This window comes from Alosa alosa, chromosome 16 (assembly GCF_017589495.1).
Source record: "Alosa alosa isolate M-15738 ecotype Scorff River chromosome 16, AALO_Geno_1.1, whole genome shotgun sequence".
NCBI classification, from domain to species: domain Eukaryota; kingdom Metazoa; phylum Chordata; class Actinopteri; order Clupeiformes; family Clupeidae; genus Alosa; species Alosa alosa.
This window is the reverse complement of record NC_063204.1, coordinates 5,704,997-5,725,909: the sequence shown is the minus strand read 5'-3', so window position 1 is coordinate 5,725,909 and position 20,913 is coordinate 5,704,997. Positions and strand designations below refer to the sequence as shown.

The 20,913-nt window shown below is 42.0% G+C and overlaps 1 long non-coding RNA gene across 2 annotated transcripts; it reads left to right on the top strand.

Moving 5' to 3' along the window:
* The first annotated feature begins 17,446 nt into the window (after positions 1-17,446).
* LOC125309739 lies at positions 17,447-19,077 on the top strand. Of its 2 annotated transcripts, none has more exons than XR_007196179.1 (3): positions 17,447-17,510; positions 18,667-18,701; positions 18,957-19,077. It is a non-coding gene; the product is annotated as an uncharacterized LOC125309739 (long non-coding RNA). The 2 variants fall into 2 exon arrangements; XR_007196180.1 differs by lacking the exon at positions 17,447-17,510 and adding an exon at positions 18,337-18,370.
* The last annotated feature ends 1,836 nt before the right edge of the window (positions 19,078-20,913 follow it).

Genomic DNA, 20,913 nt, shown 5'->3' with positions numbered 1-20,913 from the left:
TGAGGTGACTAAGAGCTGTGGGGTGAAAAAACTATCTCTTCTTGCCTGTAAGTGCTACTTTATAGATTTATTTGGTAACACCTTACATCAAATGTGTGTTGTTATATTGTAAAAAATATGAGTGGAGAGGTGTAACACTCAAAACTCAGCAACACTTCCCTTAATAACAAGTATTCACAAAGCATTATTATTATGGGGGGGGCAGCCGTGGCCCACTGGTTAGCACTCTGGACTAGTAACCGGAGGGTTGCCGGTTCGAGTCCCGTGGCCCACTGGTTAGCACTCTGGACTAGTAACCGGAGGGTTGCCGGTTCGAGTCCCGACCAGTGGGCCGTGGCTGAAGTGCCCTTGAGCAAGGCACCTAACCCCTCACTGCTCTAGATTAGTGGTGGTAGCACTGGATTAGTGTGTGCTTCACCTCACTGTGTGCTGTTTGTGTTTCACTAATTCACCGATTGGGTTAAATGCAGAGACCAAATTTCCCTCACGGGATCAAAAAAGTATATATACTTATACTTATACTTATTATTATTATTATTATTATTTTATGTGACAGGACAGTGGAGAATGACAGGAAGCCGGAAAGGACCATGGGGCGGGAATGCCAGCTCTGCCACGGCTGGGGCACAAAGCATTATCAACACATACAGTTATATAGTTTCCATAATGTCTCATCATTATATATATACATATATTCATTATATAATAATCACTCATAAAGTGTTAAGATGTTATATTATAAGCACCTGGATTAACACTACCAAAACTCAGTACCCTTAAAGCATCATTAGTAAGTTACTGTAGCATAGTATTATAAGTAGTATTGTAATGTGTTATGTTATTGTGTTCTTATATAGTGTTATAATGTAGTTTAATGCTGTAGCATACTGTTATGTATTAGCCCTGTACAACTCTAGGATGAGTGCTGTTGCATATTGTTCTATAAAGAGCAATGTCCCCAGTGGCATTATCAAGAGGTAAAATAAGCTACTTTATGTATTTTGATACTTCAACCTGTACATTGTTACACTTTAAGAGGGCAGTAATTACTAAGTATAAATAGTAAGATGGACATATGTAAATGACTATGAATATTTGTTATAACTTTATGAATGTTCTTATAATGATGTATGGATACGGCTGTCTATTTAGGTGCATAGTTATGTATAAAGTTAGCTATTGAAAAAAGGACCACAATCAGTTGACTGTGATGACATATGTAAACTGGGCTGCCCATAAACGTTCTACAAAATGTTATATTAATCAGGCAGATGTCAAAGCCTTTCATCCTAATTCAGAGAGGTGGCATCCTGACAGCCTGCTTCATTTGGGTTATTCAGAGTTGGACCGGCATGCCACAGAGCTCCTCCTAGGTCAGCCAGATTGGCAGCCATGATGTTTTTTAAGCAAGTGCTGACCCATGCGCATCGGTGCCAGTGCGGTATGGACGACTCAACTCTGCTGAGGGGGGACGGAGTCTCCCTTTCATGGCCCTCTGGAGCGCTGCCTCCCACCATTAGCTGGCTGTCAAAGGCAGACAAACCTGCCCTGGTGTCCGGGCAGCTGGCTGGGGCTGGGAGCCCCTCAATCACCCTTGACGCGTCCCACCGCTGAGGCTAAGTAGACCCGCCACTGTGCTGCCACGTGCCAGGGTGGCACACCAAGGGCATTACCGATGGCGTGTGCCTTGCGGGCAATTTGTTCCTGTAGTCAGACCACCCGTGTGCTCTGTGCTGAAGTGTCACTTTGCCTAAAGCCGCGTGGCTGATCAGTGTTTCATGTATGAATGTATGAGGTTGACAAATAGGCTGCATTTCTTCCAACCTTATTAACACAGAAACTAGTGGAGCCGTCCAGATATGAACAACGTCATTTTGGAGGGTGCATAAAAGCAGAGAAGATAAATCTATAATGAACATCATTGTATGCACAGCATTGACAGACTCAGAGCCATTTGATTGCCTAGTGAAATGTGTGGTCAGTCTTAGGAGCTTTAGAACTCTTTTTAAGATGCATTGTTTTGAATGTAAAAATATTTCTGCATTGCATAATGCATATGCGTCATTGGGATTACATGCACCAGAATAAATAGATGAGATTAAAACCAGTATTTGGGAAATCATTCAGCATGGCAATTAGCACAGCAATAAAGATCTCAAGGCTCCATCTCTCTCTCTCTCTCTCTCTCTCTTTCTCTCTCTCAGTTCTTTACATGCTCATCTAAATATAGTGGCAGCGAGGCGTATGGGATTCGCAGTGCTGCCTGTACGGCTGGCTGAGAGCCACTGTTAATGCCAAATAGCTAGTCTGACCTTTCTCAGCCCTTGTTTTAGAAGGAGGTGTGCTCTCCCTGTCAATACTGGTTTTCATGGGCCACTTGTTCCAGCTATTTTTGTGTTAACCAGAATGAAAAAGACATTCTTCCCAGGGCTTTTAAGCCCCAGACATAAGATGAATAATCAACGTGTGATGGCAGATGGCGACACAACAGAAGGTTCCCTTTGGTGTGTGTAATGGCTCTGTATCGATCCGCCCCTAGTTCTGAAGATGTTATATTAAGATAATGGTTCAGTAGAGGTGAACAGTTTTTGTTGAGAAGGTTTTCCCCCCTTTGATTATTGAGAGTAATGCTGTTTTTGAGTGTGGGTAACACAATCTGTAAGTGCTCCACACACACACACACACACACACACTCTCTCTCTCTCTCTTTCTCACACACAGACACACACACACACACACACACAAATTTGATGAGCATTTGTGATGGTTTATATGATAAATGTGGGTAATGCTCTGTCGCTCATAGAATAAAGAAACTATTTGGCTGACAGCTAAAAGCACCTGCGTCTCCAGCCATAGATTATTTGAATCTCACATTGTATTGTATTGTGTCTGTGTTTATTTGTGTATTTCTGAGTGCCTAAGTATCATGAGAGAAATGGAGATGGGGAGAAGAGAGAGCGAGAATAACGGGGGAAAACTACAGAGAGCAATTGTGAAGGACCGATGTCATCGAGTTTGCATGGCTTTGAGGGAGGCACCTGATGCCGTCCCTTGGGCGTCAGATCAGAGGGGTTAATACCTCTTTTAATCAACGGCAGCCATATCAGGGATTCCACCAGCGTCCCGCTTCCCTCACTAAGAGCGATGCTACGTGGCAGACGCTTTGCATATCTGACCCAGCTGATCGATATGTTATTAAAGAACCGCCTCTCGGAGGCATGTCAATTAATTCCGTGCTGTCAGGCTCCACCGGTGTCTTTGTGCAGGAGCGCCGGCCGCTTCGCGTCGGGCTGGGCCGACCGGCACCCTGTTAGGATGCAGCTCCACGAGGACGACGGTGACCTCGGAGCATCCTGTGTTTCTCATCTCATTCCGAGCGGAAAAGATTAAGGAGCGGTGGCTTCGGGAATCTTGTCTGGGTCAAGTGAAAGCTTGGAGGTATCGCCCCCGTCCTGTAAATCAAATTGTCACCACACAACTGTGACGAGTCAGTAATGGGCGTATAAGAAAAATAAAAATAAAAACACCAAAACAACTTCCACCTCCCCCACAACATGTAAGTATGCCTCGTGTTTGCTTCAATGTTCACTCACTCGCACGACCAAGAAATTGTTGGCTGGAAAAAAGTATAATTCCAGGTTTGCAGCGTGCGTGGTGAAGATCAGTGCAATTGAACTGAATGTGAAGTTTCTTTCCTGGTGTTATTTCTTCTACAGTTGCGCGCGCGGCCTGTGCTTAATGGACTGTTTCAGAGTGGGGTTCGGCTTTCCATCTGCAGAGATGCCCTGCCAGTCGGAGCTCCCGGGTTCTGACAGGCCAGGCCATCGGGAGAAAAGCGCCCTCGGAAACAGGTTGAAGAGTGGACTGACATGTTACATTTGACCTGCCGTAACAAGATCAGGTCTTTCTCTCTCTCTCTCTCTCTCTCTCCTCCCATTTTATTCTGGCCTCTGACTGACTCTTCCACTCCACGTCTGTCTACTGTCTTCTCACTTTCACTCTTTCTGAAGACTTTTCATGTTCTGAAGCCAACTGTTGTCTCAGTACAAGCCAGAGTTACAGCCATTCAATACTTATTATACAACAATTGGGTTCTATGGAACTATTTATTTGTTTCTGATTGGCCGAGAGACGTTCCATGAGTTGGAATCCCTGGACATTTCAACTCAGACTTTGCACAGCTAATAATAAATCACTCCGTGATACAATGCCTGAAGATTTGACACTCTCATCTCCACTATTTCAAGCAATGGGTTACTCCTTAGCAAACCATAACGAAACACCACATCTGTGGATTAAGCCACACAGTCAACTCAATGTAAGTAAGATAAACGAGGAAGCTAATTGTTCTCAGCATTGCCAGCATTGTGTATAATATGATTGTCACTTGGAGGAGACTTGTAGATACCTAACGTTAGCATAATTAGCTAACCGCTGCTAACGTGCTAGCATCATCACGTCAGGCTGTGCACAGTAGTGTAACATTTATTCACCATAAATTAATAAAGTTGAGTGGTTCTGCAATGTAGACTATGTTTCAGTTTTTTTGCAGTATCATGTCCCTTACATGACATGGCCCAGTGTCCTTGTAACATGCATGCAGCAAACCTAGATATGAATGTGATTTCAGCCCGACTTTCAACATTTCTTTCAAGAAGACATGTAAACCACAAAGACCTGTAACGAGGGATCTGGAATGTTGGTTACCTAGCAACCAAGACGCTGTCTATTAAAAAGGGAACTATTTTTTGATGCGTAAGAAAGATGTCGAAATTAACATTTTTAAACAATAATGGGGTGTTTTCAGATTATTTAGTTTGTGGTAGAATTGTTGTATAAAAGCAATATAGCACGAGTGAGAGTGGGGTTGGTCATGGATATTCCCACGGCTGTTGTTGCCTGCGTCACTCGGCCTCCGGCCTCGTGGCTACGGCCGAACAACACCTGTGGGAATATCCATGACCAACCCCACTCTCACTCATGCTATATTGCTTAAATCACCCTCTCGCAGAGACACCTGTTAAAACAGTGACATGGCTGATGCCATGATGTGCTGATTGACAGATTACCATGTGTTTCTATGGCGGCCAGAAGCATCTGTGTGGGATACTAGATACAATAGGCAGCCACGACCAACATGTGGCCATTTTCCTCACTCGAGTGCCTGTTCACTGAAGCTCCCACTCCAGTGTTTAGAGTCTATCATTAGGATGACTGTGTGAGGCACTTGATCATGAAAAGGCAATCCTTCACATCATCAGAAAAAGTTTCTCTCTATTGAACCGTCTAGCACGCCTCCTCTTTACTACCCCCCTCCACTCCAGCCCCAACCCCCACTACCCACGCTACTAGTCTAGACTTGCTGATTTCTCAGTGGATATTTGCGAGAATTTCAAGTTGCCGCGCGATGACAAAGATGGAGGGAATATTGTGTAAAAGTGAGAGCGATAGATTTCCTGCCGCGCCGTGTTTACCGGGGAGGGAGTGCGCGGTGATAGATGGACCAATACCTGCGCAGTCCCATCTGCTCCGAGGCTGAGACTCTGGTGTGCTGCTTGATTCGCCCGGTGTCTGAAACACAGTGATGGCTCACCATCCCCCCGCGCTCAGCCGCGGGATCCCTCTGCTCTGTCCAGCCCCCTGGATGTCTTTATCAGGGGCCTGCATCGGGGGTAAGGGTTTTGGGGGGGGGGTGGGGGGCCCAATATATTTAGGCGCTGGCATGCCAGGGTTAAATCTGTGTTGTTTTTTATATATATATTTCCTGTTCCTACTGTCTTGTTCCAGCTCCCAGAGGAGCGCAAAAGCACTCCGCCAATGTTAAGTAGATCAGGTCAACTACCTGCTCTGCTCTTGGAGAAAAATACTGTGTTGGCCCTTGAGTGAAAAACTTGAGAGATGAGTATGCACTATTTATTTTACCAATACTACACCTGGGCAATGTGTGTGTGTGTGTGTGTGTGTGTTTTGGGGTGTGAGAGAGAGACGGCAGAGTAAAAGAGAGCTGGAGACTTTAACAGGAAGGTGCGATTAGGCTGTTATGTGAGAACATTTCAATAAATTGATACATGTAGGGCAGGCACCAGCCAGACAAGAGCAGCTCATTGATTGTGCTGTGACTATAGCCGAGCCTAATGCAGGGAGAGGGCTGACGAGACAGCTGCCAGAGACAGCCACAACCAACACAAGTGCTGGGGCCTCTTAGGCTGAAGAGACTGCCTCTTAAAGACTATTAGAGCAAATAGGCTCCCAAGGACTCGTGATACACCTGTTCCACATGGGTTATATTAGCTCGAACAATCGGCCTTTTAGAGCCAAAACGCATTTTTTCACATAACTACATGTGCAGTGGAAATTGTCAAAATTAACAATTACTAAAATATACTTAATTTGAAGCTATTAAACTGAAGCTATATTTATAGTCCCAGCGATCACAAATTTAGTAGGATGTTAACTGCTGATTCATTTATTTTTGCAGTTTCATTATACCGTATTGTTTCATTTAGAGTATAAGCTTGCCCTTGTGCTCTGATTCACACAAAGGACAATAGCCTCTATTTGCTTGTTTGGTGTCTGTGACTGCCCATGAACTATAATAAGCAAAGCCATGGGCCTCTCTGCACGTCACAGGTCCAGAATAATATTTACCAAACAAAAACCCCCGCAAGGGCAGCCAACGCTGTGCGGCACACAAAACCAGTATCGACCCCAGCCGAAAAGTTGGGCTCTCCTTGAAACCCTTTCATAAAAGTTTAAGGGGAAAAAAATAAGACGTCATCATTATTCATGATGAATTGTGCAGGTATGTGGAAATAAATGTAGATCTATTCATCGGGGATGCCATAACTCTTTGAGACACAACTGTGTGCCATTTCTCCTCTTCACCTACCCTCTCAAAACTGAAGAAGAAGCAACAATGTCTTACTTTTTTTTTAATGTATTGTAAACGCCCCCCTCCATGCCCTTCCCCACATCCCTACTTTTTCTGCTTGTGCAAACTTGTCCTTTTGGTTTATAGGTACGGAACGACGGCCCAGCATATTCCGCTCCAGCCTCGGCTCCCTGGACATTTTAAATAAATCTGTTAAGGCTGCCACACTGTAATGGATTTCTCTCTTGTTCCTGCTCTTACTATCCTTCCTCTCTGACTAGCATCAGCGCTTAAACTTATTTTAGCTCGAGTGCATCTTAATCATTTCAATTCAGATGCCAGGTAAACACACACACAAACATATACACACACACACACACACACACACAACAAACCCCTCCACACACACACACACACACACACACACACACACACACACACACACACACACACACACAAACCCCTCCACACACACAAACACACACACACACACACACACACACCTCCTTCCCGCCTCCTTGGCTGTCCCTCCTGTCAGCTCCTCTTTGCTCCCCTTCCTGCCAGAGTCCTCCAGGGATGGCAACTTCCTGTTAATATGCAGCACATCCTTCTCTCCAATCAGTACTTCTGAAAGGTTGTTACTAATGCTCCCTGAGGACGAGAACTAATCCTGAATACATACAAGGCCCTGAGCCCTGCCAACAGTGCTCTGCCGGGCACCACTGTGCTCCTTAAACAGTCACACTTTTCCGCGCGTGGCGCCTCTCCTCGCATTAGAACAGGGGTCAATTGAGATGGAATAGAGGCGAAGCGTTAGAATCGTCTTTAGTGTTTTTGTCTCTCTTTCTGGCTTGACCAGAAAGTTTTCGATAAGAATTCTAAGAAAAGTGTGTGTGGGTGTGTGTGTGTGTGGCTACAGTTTGAGTAGATGTTTGTTTTAAAGGTCAGTTGTGTGTTCCGTGGGGATGGTAGCAGTGATTGAGGGGATCAATGGGACTTCCAATTAAGTATTTTAATTTGAAAATAATTAATTGGTCATTTATCTCCTTCTTAGTAGGAGCATGTGCATATCAATATTTGGAGTGTTTTTTTGTATGTGTGTTCCATAAGGTCTTAACAACGGTACAAATAATGTCACAAGTCACAAACACAAGGTTCCTGGTCGCCTGTAAGCACATATATTTAGCTCAGTCTATCACCAGAAGAGACAGTAATTACTGGTGATGGGGACGAGACCGCCTATGCCGAGTCCGAGACACGACCGAGTCTTTGAAGGGTCGAGACCGAGTCCGTTGGTTTTCAAATACAGTCGAGTCCGAGTCGAGACTGAGTCCTTTAGGAGTCGAGACCCGAGTCCAGACCAAGACCATAAAAACATGTCAGTTTTCATATTCATGATTTAATATCACCCCAATTAATAATCAACAGTTAGGCCCAGGCTTGGAATTTCACCATTTTAGGGGCAAGGCCACTTGGCCTTCAGTTGGGCATATTTGGTGGGGGGCACAAAGGCCACATGTCAGGGCACCAAGGCCAAAGTTAACTATACAGTAGTAGGCTATAAAAATAATCAAAGTTGTATTTAGCCTATTCACAGCAGTAGACCTGAATCACTGTATGAAACATTACAAAAACATGAAACATGACATATTACATAGAACTGTAAATCATCCGAGCATCTAATATTTAGATGTCTAGGCTATATTTAATATTTATATTTATTTTATATTTGGCCTGTTATGGAATGATGTATTGAACAATTTAAGCATAGCTCAGCTTTAAGAAACTGATGCAACCTAGATGCATGCTTAGCATTTTTTGATCATTAAGACTCCTTTCACAAACTCCTACTCAGCTGTATATCCTCTGATTTTAATATTTACCTATATCTAGGCAATATTTGTAACATTTATTTTGTATTTGGCCTGTTATGAAATCATGAAGAACGATTTAAACACATTTTGAAACCTAAAGACCAAAGTTGGAGACATGAATGTAGATCTTGCTGCAGATTACATTTTTAATTTAACCGGAATACTCTGGAACGGCTTACTGTACAGGGGACTGCTTTACACCTCTGTGTTCGGTAAGGTCTGCTGTTTATTCTGATATATGTTTTGTCATGTGTTGAACGAAGGGTTCGTGAAGTATTCCACCAAGATGAATGGGTAGGGAGATGGGTGTAGCACCTTATGTAGACGTTATGATTCAATTTAATTATATTATTTACTTTTTCTTTGAACCGTTCACCACAGCAATTAACGGCTCACATTGTTTAAAAGCTGAGAAAAAGCTCTTTCATGTGATGTGATACATGTGCCTGTGTGATGAGTAGGCTTAGCGACAAGCAGTATATCAACTGAGAAGAATGGGTGAGTTTGGACGCACTTTCTGTCTTGCCATGTGCTGTCATTTTCTCCACTGTGTAAGACTGAATTACTTTGCGCTGTGATGCTAAGATTATTTTGACAGGCTATAGGCTAAATAAAAATCGCTATTAAACGGACGCAAAGCAGAATATTGAAAGAAGGGGGCACCAAGGCAAACAAGGGGCAAAGACGTGGCCGCCGTGAAATTTCATTTTGATTTTGATTTTTTATATGACATAAAAACAACATAAAAAAATGCGTTGGTCTCGAGGACTCGGTTTGAAATTACGAGTTCTTCTCCTCCCACTGTGGTCCGAGACCGAGTCTTTGTAGGAACAAGTCCGAGTCGAGTCTGAGAAAGCAGAAATCGGTCTCGAGACCGGACTCGAGTACTACATCACTGGTAATTACTGCTGGTAGTATACAGAGAAGAGAAATGGACCTTTCTTGTCAGCTGATTCAGAAATAGGAAAGAAAAAAAATCATTCCATATGTTTTACTTAGCGGACCTTAAAGTTCCGAATCCAAACAGTTGGTTGGTGAAAAGAGCTGACAGAGCCAGTCTCCTCTACAGGCTTTCCCAGGAAAAGCCGAGGCAGGCAATAATCTAACTATAATTAAGGGGAATAAACCATGTCACACCACCATTAGAGCAAATAGCTGGCAACCAATCAACTATGACATTAATGGTAGAAATGAACTCCGGCTTAATAAATTAGGGGTTTTGTAATAAGGAAACCACGGAAACCTATTTTAGGATTTCATTTAGACTCTTGCTCTCTATCTCGCACACTCTCTCTATCTCCCTCTCTCTCTTTCTCTCTGTTTACCTATGTGCCTTGTACTGAAATTGGCTCCAATAATACTGCCATGTAATTAACGACATTACTGATTTTGTATTGTTGAGGAAAATATTCCCGATAGTTGTATTGGTATTGCATGAGCTATAATCCATAATTGTCACATTAATTTACAATGCATTCAATGCCATGAGAGCCTTGGCAGCAGATGTGCATTACCTACAGGAAAGTGTGGATGAACGAAGTCTTATTACACTGCGATTCTGACTTGTGCTCCTGACTGCTTATTCAAAATAATATGTCTCAGATACAACCAAACGACCCTTTATTTACTGTGGTGATTCAGGCAGCAGTAGATGCCTACAGCAAAACGAAGTTCCGTCGAGACTGCGTAAAACCCTGAACAATGTAGAGCGACATTAGAGGAGGTCTACATAGCCTTGTTTTCTGTTGTATTTATATTGTATTTGTTGTATACCTGCAGTTAGGCTTGACAAATGTGTTAAATCACTGTTTGTGGTTCCCTTTTCTCCCCCACAATCACAGTTTTTGAGATCCTCCTTCCTACCTTTCATCAAACCACAAAGCCACGATTATTTGATTTATTCAATACATTTTCCCCCACATAAGCCTTATTGTTAGGACAGCTTATGCATGAGTCTGTCATTTGCTTCATTATCTACACTGACATAATAACAGTAATAACAGCTTCTGCAAATGTATTGGCATGGTTTTGAAAACACTATTTATGCAGGGCTATTGATGGCTATATCTTAAGTTATAAATTCCTAGTGTTCATAGCTATCCATACCAAGGCTGAAATACTTGTTTATCCTGGAGACAGGACAGGCCATTTTAGCTACCAAAAGTATAATTATTCTGAAGTGACATGTCCTTATGTGTATAAGCAGTGGGCTGCAGATTGCTTTGAGGTGTGTGATACGGTTTAATAAGGCTAAATGTGATGTCCCCTCCCACCTTTCTCCTGTCGATGCCGCGCGGGCAGGAATTCATCATGTGGAGGGTGTCGTTTAATTTACAGCGTAAGCCATTTCATGCTAATCTGATTAAATCTTTCTGGTGCAAGACCAACTCTAACATAACATCAAACAGCACTCTGCCAATATTTATACCACACTTACTACCACGATTATCCACTCTCATTTTAAAAGTTATTTGTCTGAATCAGGCTTTGGCATCTCGAATAATGCAGGCTTCAGCAACTACTGTAATATATAGAGTTATGGGGACAGAGGGGTAGGGGGGTCTACTGTACTTCCAAGAGCTTTACTCAGCAGATTATCAAAGCTGCAGTGATTCTTAATGGAAATTATGGATCGCTCCCAACACCTCTGCTCTCCTGTGCATACATTTGGAAGTGTCACACACAGGCCCCCATACTGGTTCAGGGTGCAGCGATTCCCAAGCAGATGTGTGCTACTGAGACGAGCCAGACTATTCACGATTAAAAGATACAGTCTGGACTGATGTACACAAAGGATTTCAGAGAATTCAGAATAATCTTGAGAATTCTTTAATAATCTTTTTTTCAATGCTGCCTTTGTTAAATTCAGTGTTTCTTATAATTCAGTATAACTGAAATTCAAACTCACACTCAAGGTCATGCATTTGGCAAAATTGTTGCAGATCCGAGGCACCCACAAGGTTTATAAAATTTTTTAAAGGCATTTTAAATATCACTTACTCCATTTTTCACATATCTGGCAGTCGTTTGAAAACACATTGGATTTTTCATCAGACTTTAGTATTGTTGCAGGCTTGCAGCCAAAGCCTCTATGCTGAGCATAGTAATGACAGCATTGTGTTACTAAATGGTTGTTATGAATGGTTGTCTGTTTGTTGGGATTTGTGGGTACCTGCATCAAGGGCTTGTGGTTTCTCTGGTTATGTTGCTGGACGGATCATAAACCGCCACAGCAATGGTGTCATTCTACAGATTCTGTGCCATTTGTGATTGAAAAGGATGAAAGATTAAGTAATATGTACTTGATAGAAAATACTTTTCCCCATCTTAACATGAACAGTGTTCAGCCATTCAACCCATTAACATTGAAAAATGTGACGGGGTTAAATATGACAGGGTTGAATGTGATGGGGTTGAAGATTTTGTGCTAATCTTTTGTCAGTTGTGGATGCTAGCAGCCATCAGTGTGCCACATTGAATAAGTCAATTTAGATATCAATTTAGATATTGTTATACTTCCTAGCTATAAAAACATTTTTTGTAAAACCTTTTTTAACTATGAGTTTCCCCCATAACAGTGTTGAAGCCTGAGATTGACGAAGTCCACATGCGCATAAAAAACATAAATTATTCAACAGAAAGTGAGAGAGAATCTGACCACTTGTCATATCATGCTGTTCTGAACACTTTGATGATGCTTCTTCCCTCATAAATGATGTCAAAAGGATCAAACTACCATTTTATTGGGAATTTTCTCTGAAAATGTTTTTTTTCCCAAGAAATGTATTATGCATGACAAGGAGGTCATCTTCATTAAATTTACCAAAAAAAAGCATTATTTGCTATTTGCTATATGCTATTTCTATAATGGTCAATGGGGACAGGCGAAATTCTTAATAGTCTTAGGAACAACAAACATATATGTTGAAATAAATCTCTGTTTAAAAAACATGTACAATTTTGAAATGTTGCAATTTAAGTGTAGTTTGATCAATGTTCTGAAATGACCGAATAATTTGTTGTTACAGAATCCAACATGAGTGTGGATCATGGGTCTAGTCCAGACACTACTGTTGAGCCTTCTGGAGGTGTTGTTGCCTAATTCCATGAAACACCAATAAAGGAAGGTGCCTGCTAGATTACCCCAGTGAAATGTTCACAAAGCTCTGTTGCTCTTTTGGTGAAGCTGTTTATTTTGCGCACCAAGGTTGCTTTGTTGACGATTTTGCATTCAGGCTACTGGCAGCACATGTGGTACCGTGAGGGAGGTACAACATGCCAACTGTGCATTGCTGTTGTGTCCTGCTGCATGTTGTGCTGTCCAACTGTCAGGGTAGGCAGATAGGACCCAAGTGCAAGACTCCTCCAGGCAGAATTTAGAAAAGCACACTTTAATGACTGGCAAACTTACTAACAGACAGAATTTACAGAGTAAACAGAGAGACAATCCGACAAGGAACAGAGAAACAGGAGGGTAGAAATACACAGAACAATTAACAGAAAGACAGAGGACTGGACGAGACCAATGAGACAATAACGGAGAACAGGTGTGGAAGCAGAAACGGAGGGAAAACTAACAAGACAGGAAGCACAGACCAAATAAGGAGATGGGGCAGAGACAAAGACAGGTGACAGGCAGGTAGCCTAACACAAAGCACATGGGGAACCAGGTAAACACGACACTACACAAAATGGCCACCAGGGTGGCACAATTGGCCACGGTGGGAAATCCCGTACCTACAACATAGGGAACTCAACACCACTGTTGTGTACAGTATGTCTGAAATATAAAAGTCTGGATTTGCCTAGTTCCATACACATTCCATGATACCTGAATTATCATGGTCAACTAGTGGTGTCAACAATAATCGATTCGGCGATGCATTGCAATGCCGGGCATGCACGATTCAGCATCGATGCGGCAACGTGCCATAATCGATTATGTCACTGTTTATTTACTGTTCTGGCCTTGAGTGGACAATAAAGTTGTGAAGTTTCAATTACTTCTGGGGGCATTTCCGGAGCAACGTTGTAATGACATGTGCAGCCTGTAGCTACATGCTAAGCGGCAGCACTAGCTAGCATAACAACAACACTAAAGAATCAAGATGATGGAGGGAGATGACCGCGATAGACGGGTAATTAAAAACGCACCCAAAGCTTGGAAAGCGGACATCTGGGCACATTTCGGATTCTACTTATTTGATGGGAAACTAGACAAGACGTACGTGGTGTGTAAAACCTGACACACTAACATCCAGCACATTGGCAATACAACTAACTTCACAAACAGGGCTGCCAACTTTTCAAAAAACCTTGGAGTGAGATTTGGTGGGGCCAACCAACATTTTGCTGCGGAAATTTTTGTTTGGCTCATTCAGCATTATACCGTACAGTAAAAAAAACGTACATCAGTGGTTCTCAGGTGTAGGGACCAGGCATGGATGGATTATGAACTTTCGGGGCCCTGGGCCCACATGTATGAAGGGCTCCCCACTAATTGTTGCATATGTGGAAGGGGGGTTTGGGGGTCCTCCCCCAGAATTTTTTTCATTTGTTTGATGTGATTTCTGGTGCATTTTGGTAGCTTAGAAATCTACTAGACACACCCTAGCGGCAGCAAATTACATTTGCTTCCAGGGCTAGTCTAGCAACTCTCCGTTGGCTTGTGAGCTCGAAAAATTAAACTTCTATCAGGCCAATCAAATCGTCTATAGAGTCGTTAGGGGGGCATAACATAATGATTGATGGCAGAGTTCCAACGGTTTGGCTTGAATTCCCTGCTACTGAAAAAACAAAGAAGATGGATATTGCTGTTGGCCAACAGTGTGACACGAGTTAAGCTTGTTTTGAGATGGCAAAAGTTTGAACTAGCCAACTAGCTCCGCTGGTGGGAAAACGCATGGGACTCAGTGCTGTCCTACTGCGTGTCGAGGGAATTTAAAAGACAACCGATTATCCCGCCCCTCGGACTGAGCACTGCGAACGTTTTAATGTGGGTCTGGCTCGTCAGGCTAGCATTTTGGGGATGGCCAATACTAAATTCAATCAGATTCATAGCCTACATCCTGATGTGTTGATATTGAGGCAATGATTCTATGCAAAGGCTTGGGCTTCAGGGCCCCCTGACACCTTGGGCCCCTGGATCTGGGCCCGGAAGGCCCGTGCAGTAATCCATCCCTGGGACCAGGGTCTCAGAGTTAAATGAACGTTGGTATCAAAGGGATCTAGCCTACTACTAGGACCATGGGCGTCGGAGGCATTGTGAAAGTGGGTGGGACATTTCAGAGAGTGGGTATGGGGGTCCTCCCCCAGAAATTTTTTTTTGGACTAGATGCAATTTCCTGAATTCTGGTACATTTTAACAGGTTATTTAGATACTTCTATATAACAAAATAAAGCCAGCCTACGAAATTAATAAAAAGTAAATCATGCATAATTAAAAATAACTCAATAGGCTACTTGGCTACTAATAAGGTTTCCATTACAGCACATGAGACGTTCAATGAATGCATGAAAGCGGATGGTTTGTTTGAAATCCCGACACTCTTTCAACTACATGGAACGTAATAGTGATCATCAAATACCTCCCCAGATTTCAGTGCCCATCAGTCCCAACATTTAACAATATAATCAAACAGTCCAAAAGTAAATTAAATATCAAACTAAACCGTGAATCCAATGAAAATGACAATGAAGCGCTAAACAGATGCTGAAAACAGCACTGGTATTTCATACTGACGGCAAAAGTGAGGGGTCCAAACTAACAATTTTAAAAGTGGGTGGGTGTTTTGTAAGAATTTAAGAAGTGTTTGTATATTTTAACTTTTAAATGCATCAATCAGGTGCACTTTCAAAATAAATTCAGAGGTCAGACTTGCTTATTTTTATGGAAATATTTGTGCTGTAGCCTAAGCTATTTTGCACTTCAGAATTATAACCATGCACACACAGGTGGAATAGTTAGGTGATATTGCAATATGTTCACAACCACAAAAACATATGCTACATTTCACAAAAAAATGTGTTGACATTTCAGCACTCCATGAAATTATGCAGAAGTGGTCACCTGTGTTATTCAGCTAGTTTATTTAAGATAATATATTGGTCATTGTAATGGCCATAGCCTATAGTCTACATGCTATTCCTTTTTCAGGATGTACCCATATCTGCATGATGTGAATGTTTGCATATGGCTTATGTCAGGCTTTATATCAATATTTGTGTCTCGTTATTTGATTTTCTTCATATTTTTGCATTAATGTCACTAGGAAGCATGGCGATATAAATATATTCATTTATCTGTAATAGGATTGGCTGGAACCTGACAATATAAGAACCATGATAGTGGGATAATCTATGGCTGAGCAATTTACAAAAATGTATGTAGGCCTACTGACAAATAGTTTACATTAGAATACATTAGAATTTCGCCCCAATGAGGCTATGTAGAAATGTGTTGCAATTGCAAACCGGATTACTCAGGAACCACTTATTGCACAAAGGCATGCTTTATATCCTCGTATTCGGTACGGTTTGCTGTTTATTGTGATATTGGGTTTGCCACGTGTTGTGTGAAGGGTTAGTGAAATATTAAACCGAGAGTAATGGGTGTGCACTGTGTGCAAAATGCAAATATGATTAGCCTAAATTGCACGTCGGTTCAATGTTAATTTTCTCGTGAACCATATATCACAGCAACTTGGCGCTAATAATAGCTTAGATTCCGCACGTTCACCTGATGTGTGATATCATATGTATAGGTTTAGTTTAGTTGAACCTCATCTGCCAGGTATTTGACCTACCAGGTTGACACTTCAGCGTGAAAAATACTCAATAATACTCAAAGCATACCTGAAGCCGGGGAAATGCGGGGGGAATGCGCCTGGGACGGTGTCTGAAGTAGCATCGCAAATGAGAGAAAATGTATAAAATTCCACAGACAGGGGGTGCTCTTGAACGCTCTCACCGTCTCTGAAAGCATAACCGTGGCTCAACAGGTAGATCTATAGGTAGGATAAACTCATTTTTCAGGCATCTGACCGACCGGGTTGACACTTCAGCGTGAGAAATCGGGGGTGTGGCGTGTGAGTGTGTGAAACCAATCAAATGCGTGTGTCTCACGGCCAATGCGTGAGAGTTGGCACCTATGTTCACAAACCATGTCGATCGTTGGCATCCTGAGTTGGCTTCGTTACTGTGTGGTTTACAGGCCAAGGTGGCCTTGGTGCCCCCTTCTTTCAATATTCTGTTTTGCATCCCACTAATAACGATTTTTATTTAGCCTATGGCCTGTCAAAATAATCTAAGCATTCACAGCGCAAATTAATTTAGTCTTTTACGCAATGGAGAAAGTGACAGCGCACGGCAAGAAAGAAAGTGCATCCAAATTCACCCATTCTTCTCAGTTGAACTACTCGCGAACGAGCCTACTCATCACACAGACATCACAAGTAGCCTATCACATCAAATGAAAGAGCTTTTTCTCAGCTTTTAAACTAGGTTAGCTGTTGTTGCTGTGGTGAACGGTTCGCGAGAAAATTACACTTAAGTGAAGAATATAATTCAATTTAATCATAATTCTACTGAAGGTTCTGCGCCCATCTCCCTACCCATTCATCTCGGTGGAATACTTCACGAACCCTTCATTCAACACATAACAAACCATATATCAGAATAAACAGCTGACCTTACCGAACAGGGGTGCGTTTCCCAAAAGCATCGTTGCTAACTACGGTAGCAACTAACATGGTTGCAACTATGTAAGTACAACACAACTGTTCCCCAAAACGATAGTGTGAACTATGGTGGTGGAACTTAAATAGTACGATGCATCGTGACACTGCGTCAGTGTTTCCCAAAACCATAGTAGCAACTAACGTTCGCAACCACTATTGTAAAGTTGTGTAGTTACAGCTACACCTCTCGACCTGTAGTATGTAGTAAGAACCATAGTTGCTGGAGACGACGTAACCCTGATGACGGAACATGCAGAGGACAGATGGATGAGAGGTAGCCATTAAACGATCCCATAACATTGCTGTGGGATACCATACCATAGCATTGCTGGAGGCTACAATTGCACATTACTGAACAACGTTATGTGGTACAGTGGAAAGTGAAGTGTTGTGGAGTTAGCCTACAACAGAGCGGCCTGTGGTGAAGTGTTATGGTGACCGCAATCATCTGTGTTGTTATTATTCGTGAATTTACATGTAGCCTAATGCTAATGTGTCAGCACAGATTCTTTCGAACACCTGTTAAGTTATCTGGTGATAAAGCTTTTGAATGCCAACGATATAATAATAATAATAATAATAAGCTTTATTTGCTTTATTTGTATAGCTTTATTTGTATAGCACCTTTCATACACATAATGCAGCTCAATTTTATTGTTATGTGAGGCTAGCATTGTAATTGTTATAAAAGTATAACGTTACATTGTAGTCGGATGTTAAGTGTGTTTGGATGAAGCATCTGCTAATCATACACATAGCTAACGGTATATGGACTCTACAGCCCATTATGATGTGGTGAAGTGACTGTGCTGTGGCAGAGACTGTAGCGTGTGTGTTTTACATGAGAGAGGTCAGGGGTTCAAGACTGAGTCGATGGGTGTGAGGTGAGTATGCCTGTGGAGTGGGGTTTGTGTTGTATCTTGTCTGATCACAAGCAATGTTTAGCGGGTGTATACGTTAGGCTACTCTTAGTTATTATATGATCTTGATATTTGAACACATAGCTGAATTATGTTGGTACAATGACATTGGAGAATGCTGCTGTGAAGTTGAGTAGCCTCTCGCTTGGAGAACTTTAAGACCTCTGGGACTTGGCGGATAAGTGAGCATGCAGAGTGCTGTGGTCAGTTTCAAAATGTGACATGATTTTCATTGATTTAACTTGTCCTTCATGGCCCAGGTATGGGTAGGCCTGTCATGGGAGGCGGAAAAATGGTAAGTTGCCTTTGCTTTGTGACCTTTCAATCTGTATGTATTTTGATGTCATGGCTCATAGGAAACATGTGTGTATGTGTGGGAGGGATCATGGGGAGAAAGTTAAGTACATTTACCCCCTCACCCCCACCAAACTAAAAGAAATGTAAAAAACATAAACAAAAGGGGGAAAAACAGGGAATGTGGCAGGGAATTGTGGGGTTTGAGTGTTTAGGGGCCAAACATATGTGCAACTAATTCCCAGTGTGCTTCCAGGCCAGCAGGAAGGTGTGCAGCAGCCACTGGAATGACCTCTTCCACCTCCTCCACTAACAGCTCCTCATCAGCCGGCAGTGGGATGTGATCCTGAAGGGCCATGTTGCAGAAGCGCCGTCACCAAAACTACACTGCACGCCTTTGCAGGATGGAGCTTCAGGCCACCAGCGGATTTGCTCACAAACCTTTCCACATGCCCAAGGCCCTCTCCACAACAACGTGGTTCCGGCTATGGGCGTTGTTGTACCGCGCCTCTGCCTCGCTGTTGGGCTCCTAGATGGAGCAGTTGACATGCTTGTATTATTATAGGGGGTTGATGGAATAAAGTAGGTCTTGAAATGTCAGTGCACTCACAGGGAATATAGACATGCATTTGAAAACAACAGTATAGACTTTGCTACTATCTCAGCAGCAGAAGGCAACAACATGAGCAGCACCTACAGTAACACTGTGTGTGTGTGTGTGTGTGTGTGTGTGTGTATGTTGGTACAGCTGGCGCAGATCCTTCAACCATTTGAGCATTGAAACATTTGTGCTATGTGAACTGTCATTTTGTGGTTGTGATTCAACACACAACTTCATAACTACAATGGATGAAAAGTAATGGTAAAAAAACTGTATCTGTGCATTTAAAATATCATGAAATACTTGTGTGTGGTAACAGTATTCAGTTTTCAGTGTCACAATGAAAACACATAACAAGGGCAACATTGGACAAATGCTGCATAAAGGCATGAACATATTCCAGTGAAATGAAGGGCAATCATAAAGTAAAGTATTCATTTATATAGCGCTTTTAGAACAGAGTGAAACCCAAAGCACTTACACAACAACATGTTGTTCAACATTGTTCATATTACATATCCATATTTATTCTGCTCTTACTGTAAGGTAACTGCTAAGATACTGCACATATTTATATTTCATTTATATTACTCTAAACCACCTTCTGCAAACCAACTGTATACTACTGTCTACACTGCACTATATTTCTTGTCCTGTCTATGCACCTGTCTGTCTATACTTTATATATCACATTGCACTTTTCAGCCTTTTTGGCACTTCTGGTTAGATGCAAACTGTATTTGGTTGTATTTGTACTTGTGCTCTGCACAATGACAATAAAGTTGAATCTAATCTAACCATGCCAATATTCATAGAACATAATATACATGTATCCTTAGCCTAGGCTAGTAAGCATATGGTCTCCAATCAGTAGTTAAAACTTGGACTACAGGTTCTAAACGATCATTGGAATATTTAGTGATTGAGCCTATCCAAGATTCCAACACCATTGTTAATTGATCATTATCCAGGCCCGAACCTACGACTACAAGATCCGAAATGCAGAGGTCTATCCTTTCACGCCACCTTGTCACGCTACAACAAATGAAAATATTGGCCAGTATTTAGCCTATATATAGGCTATTCGGTGTGTTTCATTAAATGTGTAACTTATTTGTTCACATTTGCTCGGTTGGCGATTTATGCTTCACTGATTAGGCTAATTAGTAGGCTACGTTCAATAGACTGTGACGTTATTATTAAAATTATCATTATTATGCCTATTATTATTATTAATAGCCTATATTTTTAAAAAGCATACATAGCCTAGGGCCTATTGAAATTACTGCCTATTGTTGTAATAAGTATTATCATTATTATTATTATTATTATTATTATTATTATTAATGATATTATAACTGCTGGGCCCAGGAAACTTCATGCAAGGTAACATTTCATTACTTTTACGTGACTTCATGCGTTCGGCTCTAACCGACATATAGCCCGACATTCTCCGAACACATCTGCAACCATTGTAGTCTGAACTATGTTGGTTGAAACCAACATGGTTCAAACTAACAAAGTACTATGTAAGTACGACGGTTTTGGGAAACAGTCGTAAGTTACATGTTGGTTAGTTGAACGATGCATCGTACCATGTTAGTAAAAAGCT